The sequence below is a fragment of the Aptenodytes patagonicus genome, chromosome 3, assembly GCF_965638725.1.
Source record: "Aptenodytes patagonicus chromosome 3, bAptPat1.pri.cur, whole genome shotgun sequence".
Taxonomy (NCBI): domain Eukaryota; kingdom Metazoa; phylum Chordata; class Aves; order Sphenisciformes; family Spheniscidae; genus Aptenodytes; species Aptenodytes patagonicus.
In genome coordinates this window covers 78,916,586-78,931,406 of record NC_134951.1, presented here as the reverse complement: position 1 = coordinate 78,931,406, position 14,821 = coordinate 78,916,586, and the positions used below count along the sequence as shown (strand labels likewise).

At 43.0% G+C, this 14,821-nt stretch overlaps 1 protein-coding gene across 3 annotated transcripts in view; it reads left to right on the top strand.

Moving 5' to 3' along the window:
• Positions 1-14,821, top strand: part of AGPAT4 (1-acylglycerol-3-phosphate O-acyltransferase 4) — an 88,754-nt gene that overhangs the window by 18,887 nt on the left and 55,046 nt on the right. The window contains exon 2 of one of the 3 annotated variants that reach the window (XM_076333956.1): positions 6,204-6,276. The exons of the other annotated variants lie outside the window; for them this stretch is intronic. The gene's annotated coding sequence lies outside the window, so the exon portion shown is untranslated. The remainder of the gene's footprint in view (positions 1-6,203; positions 6,277-14,821) is intronic. 3 annotated transcript variants of the gene reach the window in all.

Here is a 14,821-nt window from a genome sequence, read left to right as displayed (position 1 = left end):
CAGCTTTTCACTGTAACTACTGACAACCCAGCAGGCTAAAGCCACAGACTTCAAACTTCTCTTCATCAATGCAAGTTAGAGAACAGGTAGAAACCTGGTTTCCAGTTTGAATTTACAGTGGAAAGGATTAACTAGAGCAACAACTTGCTTTTAATGGAACAGAGCAGGTGTAATGGCACATCAAGTTACCTTCAGTAATTGGTGTTGAGAAGTTGTTGTTCTTCAAACCAACTGTGAATCCTGGGTTGGTCAGATAGGGTGAGTTTAGCTTCTCTACTGTCCTGCTTCATTATATATTAGCATTGGGGAGAACTTTCTAATGACAGCGTTGCGAACGAAAAAATATTGTTTCTGATAAACTGCCAATTTTGCTGCCGTGGCTTTTTATGAAATTTGAATTGGGTAAATGTTCTTTAATTGCAGATTGGAAGCCTTGTTTAGCTCGAGTCTCCTGCTCCCCAAAGGGTGTGTTAGCCATTTACCAGATTGCAGTTTGGGTTGCTTTTATATCTCCAAGGTACTTTTCATGTTTTACTATGAATAAACTCTTCCTGTTTGATCCCATTATCCCATTTGACAAATATCTACAAGGTAATGGTTAGTTCTAGTCCTCCTTCCTCTATATGTCTCAACCTTTACTGAAGAGTGTTAGTTGCAGAGAGTGGACATTCAGCTTGAAAAGAACAGACTTTTGTCTGTGTTGGTCTTGAAATGAGCTAAAAGACTAGTAAGGGTTACACACCCTCTGTGGCGTTTTAAGTTTAAAGAAACAAAACAAAAAACCAAAGCCTTTGGGCTTCTAACTTTCAGAAAATATTTTCTGGCTCCAAGTATATTCACTGACTGGTTCAACTGCCTGTTAATCCCCCTTTTGTAAAATGACAACCCTGAAAAACTCTCCCTAATACTGAACTCCACAGAGTGAACCTCTAATAAAGAAGTTGAACACTGCAAACCTCAACAAGGTGATAACAATAAAAATTTTAAAAATAAGCGTGCTTGGAAGATGGCATTAGAACAAAGGTTGGGCAAGAAATCAATCTTATTTTTTATTTTTAAATAATTTAGGGACATTTTGTCCTCAATCTCTTTTTCCAAAAGACTGAGAGCCAAGATGTATGCCAAGGAAGGAAGCGCTTAGTGTGGAATACATCACAGTTCCCATGGATGCCGTTTGTGCCCGAATTGGAAGAGGTGGGAATACATCTTCCTCTTCCCCCTTATCTGAGGACAGCAAATTACCACAAAGGGTACGTGTGGCTTTTCTGCACTAGCTTGTAAAGTTGGCCAAACACATTGAGGGAACAGGTTGTCTTCGGTGTTAGTGCCATGTGTGCACATGGCTGTGTAGCTTGCTGGGGCAGTGGGAAAGTGGTTTGTACTTCCTGAACCAGTTTGTGCTTGATATGCTGGTGCAGTGCTACCCTGGAGTGAGCAGAGCGTACTGGGTTCCTGCGGGCTGTTTGGGACATAACTCTGCCATGTGCCAAGACTATGAGAATGGGACATACACATACCAGACAAATGGCTTCTTTAGTGGTGCTGGGTGTATTTACTCAGGAAGGTATTTGCCTGTGAGTGGAGCAGTGGTTGATGACTTGTCCACTTGCTGCCACTGTGTTGGGGAAAAATTAGCTTTTCCTTGTGCTGAGATCCACCTTGTGCTCCCAGGGTGGGTGGCAAACTGGCCTCCCGCTGATTCTCTGCACCAGGTGAACTTTGCATAAACAAAAGATCTGCCAACAATGGCACAGTCATGTGGACAGGTGCATATGGACTTTAAAAGCTATTGACTTAGCTTCTAATCTGCCTCCATAAATAAATTATAGTAGTACTAATACCTGTTGTTTTGCTATGAAAGGGATGTTATTACACCTCTGGGTAAAGTTACACTATGTAGGCTGCAGTTTGTAAATCCCTGTGAGGGGAAGGCCCTTCTTTGCATGGAAGGAGGCACCCTGATGCCTGCTCATTGACTGCAGCAAAAACAAGATGGAAACTGACTCTTTTTATGACTGAGCTTTCTAGAAACAAAACCAGAGGAAACTGAGAACTGCTTCAAGTTCATCATCTTGGCTTGCTGTTACGAGACAGTAAAGCTAATTCCTTCCATGTACATGGGCTTTGCAGTGTGAGAACTGGGCATCCAAATAAGGCTCTGTGGTAGTATTGGGGCCATGTTAATCCTCAAGATTATTTTGTTTCCCTGTATGCAACCCACTGCCCACTTGGAGTTCAGAGGAGCCCTTGGCCGTTTTGCTTGTTGTTAATACCAAGGTGGTGCTGGGGCAGAATTCTCTCCTGGTGCAGGAGAATTCTCTCCTCTGGTGCAGCTGAGTAGGTGGGAAGGGGTGGGAAGCAAGAGGGCCCCAGAGAGGCAGGGATTTCTTCTTCCTCCACTTCCCTCTACTGCCATCTTACACTGCAGAGGAAGCAGTCTGCTGTTGTTCAAAGTATGCCACAGTGTCCTTATTATAATCCTGTAGTGTTCTATTTATAAAACAAACTGAGTTATGCTTGTCAACGTAGATGTAGCAAAGAGCTTTCATAGGGCGCTTAGGACTGCTTTCTTAGCCTGTTTGCAATGTTGTTTTGAGTAATGTGTGCAAAATGACTTTCTCAAGTGCTACTTGTCCATATAAGCTTTTGTTATCTTGGTTCCACACACCACATCCATACGAAGCCACTGATAAAGACTATGAAAAGTTTGCAACAAATACTGAGGGAGAAAACTGGAGGCCAGATTTGGTAGTCATGCAAAAAGAAAATGTTGATCTGAACCTTTGGAGAGCTAGACCATCACCTTAGCCTTCTTGTTTTATCTCAAGCCATGCCACGGGGATGACTCTAGAAATAGAGTGTACTAAGGAAATGCCAATGTTAGTTTTAATCTAGATAAACTCTGCTACTGAGGGCAGGATAGTTATGGTAGCATGGAGATCTGAGTAGGCAGGTGTCCAAGTACCCATCCAGGCAGTGAGGTGTTTGTTGCAGCCTGCATTGAGCTCCATGCTGCTGTGACAATTTTATTCTCAGCACTCAGGCTACCTTGGGTATCTCTAGACAAACCATTGCCATACCTCTTTCCTGTAATGTAGTCTTAGGTTTCTTCCCATGTTCCCTGCAAATTTGAAGTAGGGGTTTACATGTCAGACTGAGGGGGTGTCCTGCTTGTAAGTTCCAATCTTCGGTGTTGATCACTGAGCTGTGTACAGTAAGGTAGATGATTAGCTTTCTTTAAAATCTACTTTTGTTAGAATGATGAATATCATTGACTCTTTGGATTCTTCTGCTCTCAAAAATTAAATTCATAGGGGTATATTGTGTGTGACAGAGTTTGTTAAATATAAAATACGCTTGGAGCAGAGAAGAGTGTATATATATGTCATCATACAGCAAGTTTGCAGATGACACCAAGCTGAGTGGTGTGGTTTACACACCTGAGGGACGGGATGCCATCCAGAGGGACCTGGACAAGCTGGAGAAGTGGGCCCATGTGAACCTCATGAGGTTCAACAAGGCCAAGTGCAGGGTCCTGCACCTGTGTCGGGGCAACCCCTGGTATCGATACAGGCTGGGGGATGAAGGGATTGAGAGCAGCCCTGCCGAGAAGGACTTGGGGGTAGTGGTGGATGAAAAGCTGGACATGAGCCAGCAATGTGCGCTCACAGCCCAGAAGGCCAGTCGTATCCTGGGCTGCATCCAAAGAAGCGTGGCCAGCAGGTCGAGGGAGGTGATTCTTCCCCTCTACTCTGCTCTGGTGAGACCCCACCTGGAGTACTGCATCCAGCTGTGGAGCCCTCAGCATAAGAAAGACACAGACCTGTTGGAGCGGGTCCAGAGGAGGGCCATGAAAATGATCAGGGGGATGGAACACCTCTCCTATGAAGAAAGGCTGAGAGAGAGTTGGGGTTGCTCAACCTAGAGAAGAGAAGGCTTTGGGGAGACCTTATTGCAGTCTATCAGTACGTAAAGGGGGCTTATAAGAAAGATGGGGACAAGCTTTTTAGCAGGGCCTGTTGTGACAGGACAAGGTGTCATGGTTTTAAACTAAAGGGAGGGTAGATTTAGACTAGATATAAGGAAGAAGTTTTTTTACAACGAGAGTGGTGAAGCACTGGCACAGGTTGCCCAGAGAGGTGGTAGATGCTCCATCCCTGGAAACGTTCAAGGTCAGGTTGGCCGGGGCTCTGAGCAACCTGATCTAGTGGAAGATGTCCCTGCCCATGGCAGGGGGGTTGGACTAGATGGCCTTTAGAGGTCCCTTCCAACCCAAACCATTCTATGATTCTATAATGTTTAATTTTCTAACTTGCTTTGTCTTCCTTATAAGTAATGTAGTAACATACTTAGCACTGCATCATAAAAAAGATCTAGTGAAAAATGAGCAAAGTGACAGGAGTGATCTCACCTTTTGTTGCTAGCAAGGACAATAGAATATGAGCGAGTAGTATCTGATTCATTGAAGCCATCGAAGTAGGGGCAGCAGGAGGTATTCCTCTGATTTAAAAATAATATATCACAAGTTATGAACTCTGTAGCAGTATATTGTTAGCTTCTACAGCTAGATTGTCTTTTAGTGTTTTAAAAAAAATTCCATTAATGTGGGGTGAAACGATGCTCCAATTTTAAACAGTCTGTGTATCTAAATTTTATGACTTCAAGGATTTGTTTTTGTTTGCCCAAAACATACTAGTAGTTGTCAGTCTTGCAAAGAGCGCTCTGGATTGTACCTCTCCTGGAAACATGTCTGTTGGTAAACAAAATGTATCAGTATTTGTTCACAAAATAATGCTGTGAGATCAGTAGATTAAATGTTTCAAGCTATGAAGTACGCTGCAGCCTGTATAGGTGTGTTTTCCAGCTCTTGCTTGCTTCATTCTGGGGTCTGCGTCTTCTAGGGGCAGGGAGACAGAAAGTAGACTTAGGGATGTACACCATAATACTGAAATATGAACCTCTTGTCTCTTCAAGTGATAGGCTGTATAATGCCATTCATAAAATCAGTCAGGATCCATTTTATGGGTAGTAGAGAGATCACACTACTTTTGTTCGTGGATGTGATTTTGAAATGTTTTCTTTTTGTTGCTGAGTATTCTCTTGTCATATGATGGCATGTGCCCCAGTATTCTACTGTTGAGTTGTCTGAATTATTGTCCTGCAAGCTTGTGTGTGCATGATCACATATGAGCATACACAGTTTCCTTCTGGTAGGTCATATTTGCTCTTATGGTTGATTTCCCTTTTGAAGCCTTCCGAAGGGTCCAGGTAGATCTCTCTCACCCCGAAATGAGTTTTGCCCTCAAAAACTATTAGTTTCCTTTGCTTTGACAATGTAGATGTTTTGTTAGAGTAGAAATCATCTACTCTAAAGTGTCATCTACGCTAATTCGTTAACGCCTTCCTCCAGCCTGCTTCCTAATACCCTTTTATACCTGTTATGTACTTGTGGCAATGCTGCTGGTATCTGTACAGTTCCCCACTGAGACCAAACCTTGAACTTCTCTACTTTAATTTGGAAAGACTGAAGGAGCCAATCACTGCAGCAGGTTCTCCATTATTTTGCTGGTAGAGTAAGATAATGCGTTTGTTCTCTGCATCCATCACAGCTTGAACTCCCTTTTTTCCAGATTGTGTTAGCTGAATTACATTCATCACTATGAATAAGTCTTCTGCAGTGCCTAGCAAATGCCTCCGTATTTTCCATACTACCATTAGCTTGCTGTATCAACTAATAACATTTCAGTCCCTCTCATTCTATGCCCCTTGCAGGCGTTGTTATCCAGTTTTCATAGTGGTTCAGGTATTGAAGATGAGCTTTAGTGGATCAACCAAGACTGTATGCTGATTGCAGGCATGCTGTGTGAGCATAGTGCTGTTCTGTTCATGAAGGTGTGATTGAATGACATCTGTGCGTGACCTTTAGCAGAATTCCTAATTCAACCTAAAAGGGATATGGTCTGTTATGACCAGCTCTTAGTTTAGGAGAAAGGGACTGCTTTCTGGGAAAATGGATGTGAAAAAAACCTTTTGATGCTGATGCTTTCTATCCAAGACTAGTGAAGAGCTAGAGAGGCACTTAGTCTGATCTTTATTAAAAAGAGCAGCTTCACTGTCACTGATATTATTTTGCTGTTGCTAGAGCCTTTGTAGAGGTTGCTTGTCTTCATTTTCCTTTTTTTTTTTTTTTTTTTTTGCCTCAGATTCCTGATCTGAAGAAGGGTGATGGTGATAGCCTGCAGACTGGAGAGAGGGATGGCAGGGAAGCAATAGAAGGTGAATCACATTCTGTTTGGTGTCTGGCATCTCACATCACAAAGTTTCTAGCACTTCTTGTTAAGCATTAGATCTGGCCAGCAAGCTTCCTAGATTCCTGAACTGGGGTAAATCTGGAGTGTTTTGTACTTCCATCCAACACGACATAACTCAGGAATATGATATCTAATGATCCAAGTCATAGCACAGAACATGAAGACATAAATATTTGCACAAGTTTGGTGCTACAGTTGTTTATTCGTTAACGGTGAATATCACAATCCAGAGGATCAAATTCTTCTTGAGAGACATTGCATATTTGTACAAACCCCATTTTAACTATAGGGCTGATTTTAATTGCTAAAATGGTACTAAATCTGAAGGATAGCCTCTTGATCTTATGTAACCTTCCTGCAACGATGCAGAGTAGCTTATTGATCACCAGCACCAGTTACAAGCAAATACAAACTAGCAGTAATCCAACCCTGTCTGGGGAAGAGCACTGCTTCCATAGGCAGAACTACAGGGGGAATTCTGAATTCTCCTGTGTTTGGTCAGGGAATAGATTTACTGGTGTAACATCCAAGTGAGGTGCAGTGTGTCTTGTCTCATTTGCTATTGGTTGGCCACATCTTCCACCCCCCTGCTCCCTCTTGAGCAATGTTCACCACTGAAAGTGTATACCTACGTGATTCTCCCTCTCCCAAAAGCATGAAAGTCACATAGCAGCAAGTTGTTGTGGAGTAGGTTTTCGGGCTCATCCTGCTGCGAGGATTTCAGCAGCTGGTCCAGTGAAAATATCTGGTGTCTGACTAACTTTTTGCAGGAGGATTTCTAAACGGGTAGGAAGCAATATTTCCTTTCAGCAGGTACTTGAGGTCTTTCAGTGTGACACTTGAGATGAAAGAGCTTCTGAGTGCACATGCTTGGTACTCCTCTATGGCTAGGTGGTTATTTCCTGTGACTTGTTTGCAACCTTCAGGTTAAGGCTTCTGTCGTCGTTTAACCCCAGTTGGCAACCAAGCACCACACAGCCGCTTGCTCACTCCCCCCCCACCCTGGTGGGATGGGGGAGAGAATCGGAAGAGCAAAAGTGAGAAAACTCATGGGTTGAGATAAGAACAGTTTAATAATTGAAATAAAATAATAAAAAAAATTGTAATGAAAAGGAAAGCAACAAGAGAGAGAAAAAGGAACAAAACTCAGCAAAAACAGGTGATTCAACTGCTCACTACCCGCCAACCGACACCCAGCCAGTCCCCGAGCAGTGATCGCTGCCCCCCGGCCAACTCCCCCCAGCTTATATACTGAACATGACGTCATATGGTATGGAATATCCCTTTGGCCAGTTTGGGTCAGCTGTCCTGGCTGTGCCCCCTCCCAGCTTCTTGTGCACCTCATTGCTGGCAGAGTATGGGAAGCTGAAAAGTCCTTGACTTAGTATGAACACTGCTTAGCAACAACTAAAACATCAGTGTGTAATCATATTATTCTCATGCTAAATCCAAACCACAGCACTATGCCAGCTACTATGAAGAAAATTAACTTTATCTCAGCTGAAACCAGGGCAGCTTCTTACTTGAGGATTATGTTGTTTTCTCACTTTGGACACTGTTGCAAGGTAGCAAGGTCTAAACATATGTAGCAATCTAAATGTATGTTGCTGAATTTCCTTTACAACCATCTTGGCGTAGTCTGTGCTTAAACATGTTTCTTCCAACACAGTGTTTAGAAGTACGAATCCTTTAACTCTGGATAAGAAACCAAATGGGAATGTGTGCAAAACAATTCTTTCATCTGCTTGGTTTTGGGGAGGCAGTTACCCTTTTGGCAGACCCATTTTGGTCCTTGCTGAAATAATGTTTGAAACAAAATAAGGAACTACAAAGGGATAGAGGTACAAGAGATTACAGTGCAATTGTTTGTGGGTAGATTGTTTTGCTCTTCTGTTAGCCCATTTTTATTAGTATTTTACATCTGTGTGCTTTTTCTGTACTCAAGCAAACTGCATTGGAATATCAATAACATTTCCTTTCTCTCATGGTGTTAAAGTGGGAAGTACACTTCAGCCTGATTATTCTTCAGCTCACTTAGCTGTGTTTCTAAATTGAATCTCTAGTATATCATATCTCTGACTGTAGGGTTTTCTTTGAAAGTTAAAAAAACAGTGAGCTTCCTAATACATGAGAGTTTTTCCATTATTTTTTCCATTTTTCCACATAAATTTCTTACTGCTCAATGGTACTTATGTAGCTCTGTTAAAACAAAAAAGTTCAGGAATCAATATGTACTGCTAATGAAAGATTTTGTTGAATGAATGTATCTGCTGCCTGCGTTAGGTAAGGAAATACAGAGTGATTGTACAGATTTAATTTCTTGCTGTCACTTCTAAAGAAGCTTACCCTTGGTTTTTGGGAAAGCATGGGAGATCTGCAGCTGTGAGGCTTTTGACAGGGGCTTTCATTAATATAGCTTTGCTGCTGTAAAGGAGCTCCTTTCTTATACCACCCTCGAATGCTGTGGAGAGTCTTTTATTGGATTTTTTTTTTTCCTTAAAGCAAACTAACTCATGCCATTCTCTGACATTTTCCAGGCTTTTTCCCTAGCTCTTATGGTGTCTCATCTAAAGATGTGCCATGTGTAGTTTGCTGCAGACTCTATATTGGCAGGTTAGCTGTAGAGAACTGAAGAATCTGTTACTACCTTCAAACTCAAACCATTTATCTGTAGGGCCTATGTGATAGACTTGTAATGCTATTCTTTGTACAAAGGCAAAAGATAGGGAGGGAGATGATAAACTTGCAGTATTCAGAAAAGTGCTTTCATTGGCTGGCTTGGGCTATATTTTCAGAAATTGAATGCAAACTGATCTCAGCTGAATTTTTATCAATGAATTGTCCTACCCGCCAAAATACATCAATTAAAGTTTTATTATTTGAACATGTATTGCCTTTTGTGCTCATAAAGAAGGAGGAAGATACACAGGCAAAATAGCTGACATACCTCTTTAGTTTCCAGACGTTCTTAGTCTATCTAGAGTTTAAAATTGAGACCACAGTCCGTTTTCCTTTTTGTATGACACTGTTTTCAGTATTTTTTTTAAATGCTAAGAGTTCAGAAAATTTCTGGTTGGATTGAAGCTTACCATGGAGTTTGTCTTCCTTGTGTCTTCATAGGCTCTGACTCAGTGCTAGAAATCTGCATTAATTCATGCCTAAAATTCAAGGTTTCCTGAAAGGTGATTTAAATTTCCTTAGTTGTATGGCAATAGCTTGTAGCTTCCTGTAGGTGCATGCAGTCCTCAGGTGAGAATTAGAAAGGCTGGAATGGCAGATCCATGAGTCTTTTTGGGATACGGACTTTACTCTGATAAGAAGTGATAGATTTCTTCATATGGAAAGCAAATGATGGTTGATAAGTAGACCATTATGCAAATGCAGGTGAGCAGAACAGCAAACAATGTCCCAGGAGCATCCCAAGCCATGTGGGTTACACTATTGGACTTAGTGACTTAAAGTTAATGGGAAAGACAGGACCTGATATGTGCTGCTACTCGATGTATGTGTCTTCTAAATAAGTCCTTGAAAAGTTCTTTTTCTATGTTGGAAATATGGGAATTGGACCTCTATTAAGAGCAGTGATATGCTCTTCTTCCTCTGTTGTGTAGGATATTGGAGTGCCGTAGCAATCTTCAGGACTGTTTTTCAAAGGTGGTTCCTGTGAACAATATGAGAAAGTTGGAAATACTGTTGAGTGCTTTGTCCCAAATGGGGTGGGAATGATAATTCTGTCTCTGGCCTTCATACAAAGAGTAAGAGTCAGGATGCTGGAGTCTCTCCTTTATTTCCAGCTTGTGTCATTGATTTGTTGCTGTAGAAAAGTCCTGTAATCATGATCGCATTTTTAAACAGGGAAGACCAAAAAAGTATATGAAGGTTGTCTGCTCTTATATCTGAACAGTGCCTGTTGCAGGTGGGTACTTTTGTAGGATGTCTTATGAAAAATAAATGTTAGTAGAAGAAACCCGTGGGATCAACTTGTTTGTCTGGAAGGGCACTTTTACTGAATTCTGGTATTACAATTGGAAGGTCATTCCTGCTGCTCCCTTCTGTGCCTCATTAGGTCTTCAACAAGGAGTCGCGTGCTGGCCTTTGGGGGCAGTCCTGGTGGACTGGAGGAGCAGGAGGAGGAAATGCCCGCTTGATTGTTACCTGCACTGGCTGGTCCTGTTGCCACGAGGAACTACTGGTTTGTTGAAACGTAGGAGTATTGCTAAATTCCTTGGGGAAGAAGGATAAGAGAAGCCTTCAAATGTGAGACAAATATCTCTGACCTGTGGCTGTTAAGTAATTAATTTCCCCAAAGGGTTTGAAAAGAGCATTTCAAAACACTGACTACTGCAGATCTGTATGTGTGTTAAACCCGTTGTACTTGTGAGGCTGGCTTTGTTCCACACGCTGTGTAACTTGGAGAGAAGAAGCTGTTTTGTAGGCAGATTGTGTACGGATAAAAGACAGAAAAAAGCTGTGAAATGAAACGTTTGAAGTGTGCAGCTGTTTTTTCTGAAGGGAGGGTTGCTTTAACTTTCAGTATGGAGATAGTTTAAAAGGAACAGTGGCTAAAGAAATGAACAAAACTTGTTTCTGTGTTCCTCCACCCCTCTAGCTCAGGACTGCACTAGAGAAGGCATCAATTTAAACCTCTTTTTTCAAGAATATATATGCTGACTTAAAATTTCTTCTTCACCTGAAGAAAAATTGTGTTCCAGTTTTGTGGGCATTATGTTAGAAAGAGAGAATCTATTTGGTCAAACTTGAATGATCAATTTGCATTTTCAGAGGGAAAGCAATATGGGAATGGGAGCTGGGGGGAAGCTGGGAAGTGAGGTGGTGTGCCAGTACACACGCAGTAACTGGAAGGGTCCTGTGCAAGGCTTGTGCCCAGATCAGAGCTGCTGGCTCAAATGCTAGAGCATGCCTTAACGTACAGGTTTTAACCACAAGTTCTCAGTTCCTATCATAGGCTCTATGAGGATCTGAAGTACTCTTAACTTTCAGGATACGTTGAAGGCTTGTGCATTTAAGATCTTGCATTAAATCTGATTCTTGTCGTGGTTCCCAAAGCAATTACAGCTTGGCTGTGTTACAGGAACACAAGCTTGGCCATATTAAACTGTCTGTAGTTTATCTTGCTTGGTATGTTTCATCTGAAAAAACATTGATGACACTCCATCAAAAAGGGTGAAATGCTTTTTATCAATAAAATGTTTGTTGTCTTCATTCTGTAAGAAAATGAAATGGATCATGTTTATGGAGCTGAGGCACAGCAAGCACTAGAACTATCGTTGTGTAATGTCGACTTTCAAAATTACAGCCATAATGTTTCAATAAAGCAACATATTTTTCACTTATTACACTAGCCAGTTCATGCATGTGTACATGCAGGTTTTAATTCTATGACTAAGCAAGCATTGAGGTTAAATTGCCAAGAAGATCAAACCACAGATAAAGCTTTAGCTTTGTAATGGGTGTGACGAGTCTAATCCTTATTTTGTGTAACTCAGCATGGTGTAACAGTGACTACACTGGAGTCGAGGATTATTTTTATGCCAGTTGAGGATCTGGCCAACTTAAGTAAATGTTAGTGTATATTTGGGGGAAAAACAAAAAGTGGGGAAAAAAATCTGTGTACCATCAGTCTTCAGGAACTAATGTTTAATTATGACTAATGCAAAAATCACGTTTCAGCTTAAAGTTGCATTCGATTCTTATAGTTTACAGAATCTGCTGGAGGGGGTACAATTGGCTTTTTTTGTTTAGTTGGTTTGGTTTTTAACTACATACTATATCATCCTCTCCCCTAATCTGTGATTTTTATCTTGAAGTTATGTTGACACGTTACTAAGTGTTGGGAGGAGGTAGTTGTTATCACTTTAAAGTGGTAGCTTTGTACTTTAATATTCCAAATGCCACACTTAGGAAGTGTTCCTTTTAGCATATTATTCTTTGCCAGTCACAGGCTACCTCTGCGTAGAGCATGCCTTTGAGCAATTATCAGTGAGCTCTGCTTTCAGCAGCCTGTGCATGCCCTGTGCTCTGTAAAAGAATGCCACCTTGCATGCTTGCGTGGGGACTGTTTCTGTACGCTGCATGCCCTGCCTTTGCTCTCTACATCTAAAAGGTGAGCAATGGCAGTGGGCTCTGTGGCCAGCCAAGGGCTCCCTCTGTGCGCCCCACCTAGGGATGTCAGATGAAACCCTGCTTCCTGTCCACATTCCTTGTTGAGTTGTGTGGCCTTTTTGTATAAATGGCCAGCTCGGGTTTGAAAATCGAAGGGCATTTTAAAACTCTTGGTTTAGATTTATTTTTCCTTTGCTGTTGAGCTATTTTTTCTTAGCTAAGAGCAGAGATAGATGACTTCTTCAGGTTTGGGGCTGGCCCCTTGATGTGGACCCTCTGTAGAAGAAGCTCTACTCCTTCCCATGCATCTTTCTCTGCAAGAGGATGTACCTCTTGCACAAAGTTCATAAATCAAAGTCTTCGTTACTGAACTTTAAGATCTGCTTGCTTGGCCCACTGCTGTACTGTGTGGAAGCCTCCATGCAAGCCAGGCTTTTTGAGGGGCCTTTGCATGCCATCTGTCTGGAGTGTTGTCTTCTGCTCCTGTGCTGTTTTTTCACAAGCTTCTCAGACACACCCTTGGCAGTCAGAAAAAAATTGGAATCGTAGAATGATTTGGGTTGGAAGGGACCTTAAAGATCATCTAGTTCCAGCCCCCCTGCCATGGGCAAGGGACACCTTCCACTGCACCAGGTTGCTCAAAGCCCCATCCAACCTGACCTCGAATGTTTCCAGGGATGGGGCATCCACAGCTTCTCTGGGCAACATGTTTCAGTGCCTCACCACCCTCGTAGTGAAGAATTTCTTCCTTATATCTAATCTAAACCCACCCTCCTTCAGTTTAAAGCCATTACCCCATGCCCTTGCAAAAAGTCCCTCTCCAGCTTTCTTGTAGGCCCCCTTCAGGTACTGGAAGGCAGCTATAAGGTGTCCCCTTATCTTCTCCAGGCTGAACAACCCCAGCTCTCTCAGCCTGTCCTCATAGGAGAGGTGCTCCAGCCTTCTGATCTTCTTCGTGGCCCTCCTCTGGGCTCGCTCCAACAGGTCCATGTCCTTCTTATGCTGGGGGCCCCAGAGCTGGATGCAGTACTCCAGATGGGGTCTCACAAGAGCGGAGTAGAGGGGCAGAACCCCCTCCCTCGACCTGCTGGCCACGCTTCTTTTGATGCAGCCCAGCATGCAGTTGGCTTTCTGGGCTGCAAGTGCACATTGCCGGGTCATGTTGAGCTTCTCATCAACCAGGGGGATGGAACACTTCTCCTATGAAGAAAGGCTGAGAGAATTGGGGTTGCTCAACCTAGAGAAGAGAAGGCTTCAGGGAGACCTTATTGCAGTCTATCAGTACGTAAAGGGGGCTTATAAAAAAGGTGGCGGCAAACTTTTTAGCAGGGCCTGTTGCGACAGGACAAGGTGTCATGGTTTTAAACTAAAGGGGGGGTAGATTTAGACTAGATATAAGGAAGAAGTTTTTTTACAACGAGAGTGGTGAAGCACTGGCACAGGTTGCCCAGAGAGGTGGTAGATGCTCCATCCCTGGAAACGTTCAAGGTCAGGTTGGCCGGGGCTCTGAGCAACCTGATCTAGTTGAAGATGTCCCTGCCCATGGCAGGGGGGTTGGACTAGATGACCTTTAGAGGTCCCTTCCAACCCAAACTATTCTATGATTCTATGACTCAACACCCCCAAGTCCTTCTCCTCAGGGCTGCTCTCAATCCATTCTCCGTCCAGCCTGTATTCGTGCTTGGGATTGCCCAGACCCACATGCAGGACCTTGCACTTGGCCTTGTTGAGCTTCATGAGTTTTGTACAGGCCCACCTCTCAAGCCTGCTAAGGTCCCTCTGGATGGCATCCCTTCCCTCCAGTGTGTCAACTGCACCACACAGCTTGGTGTCATCAGCAAACTTGCTGAGGGTGCACTCAACCCCACTGTCCATGTTGCCGACAAAGATGTTAAACAGTATACCGACCCCTGAGGAACGCCACTTGTCACTGGTCTCCACTTGGACATCGAGCTGTTGACCGCAACTCTTTGAGTGTGACCATCCAGCCAATTCTTTATCCACCAAGTGGTCCATCCATCAAATCCATGTCTCTCCAATTTAGAGACAAGGATGTCATTTAGCAAATGCTTTGCACAAGTCCAGGTAGATGATGTCAGTTGCTCTTCCCTTATCCACCAATGCTGTAACCCCATCGTAGAAGGCCACCAAATTTGTCAGGCACGATTTGCCCTTAGTGAAGCCATGTGGGCTGTCAGCAATCATCTCCTTATTTTCCATGTGCCTTAGCATAGTTTCCAGGAGGATCTGTTCCATGTTCTTCCCAGGCACAGAGGTGAGACTGACTGGCCTGTAGTTCCCCGGGTCTTCCTTTTTTCCCTTTTTAAAAATGGGGGTTATGTTTCCCCTTTTCCAGTCAGTGGGAACCTCACCGGACTGCCACGACT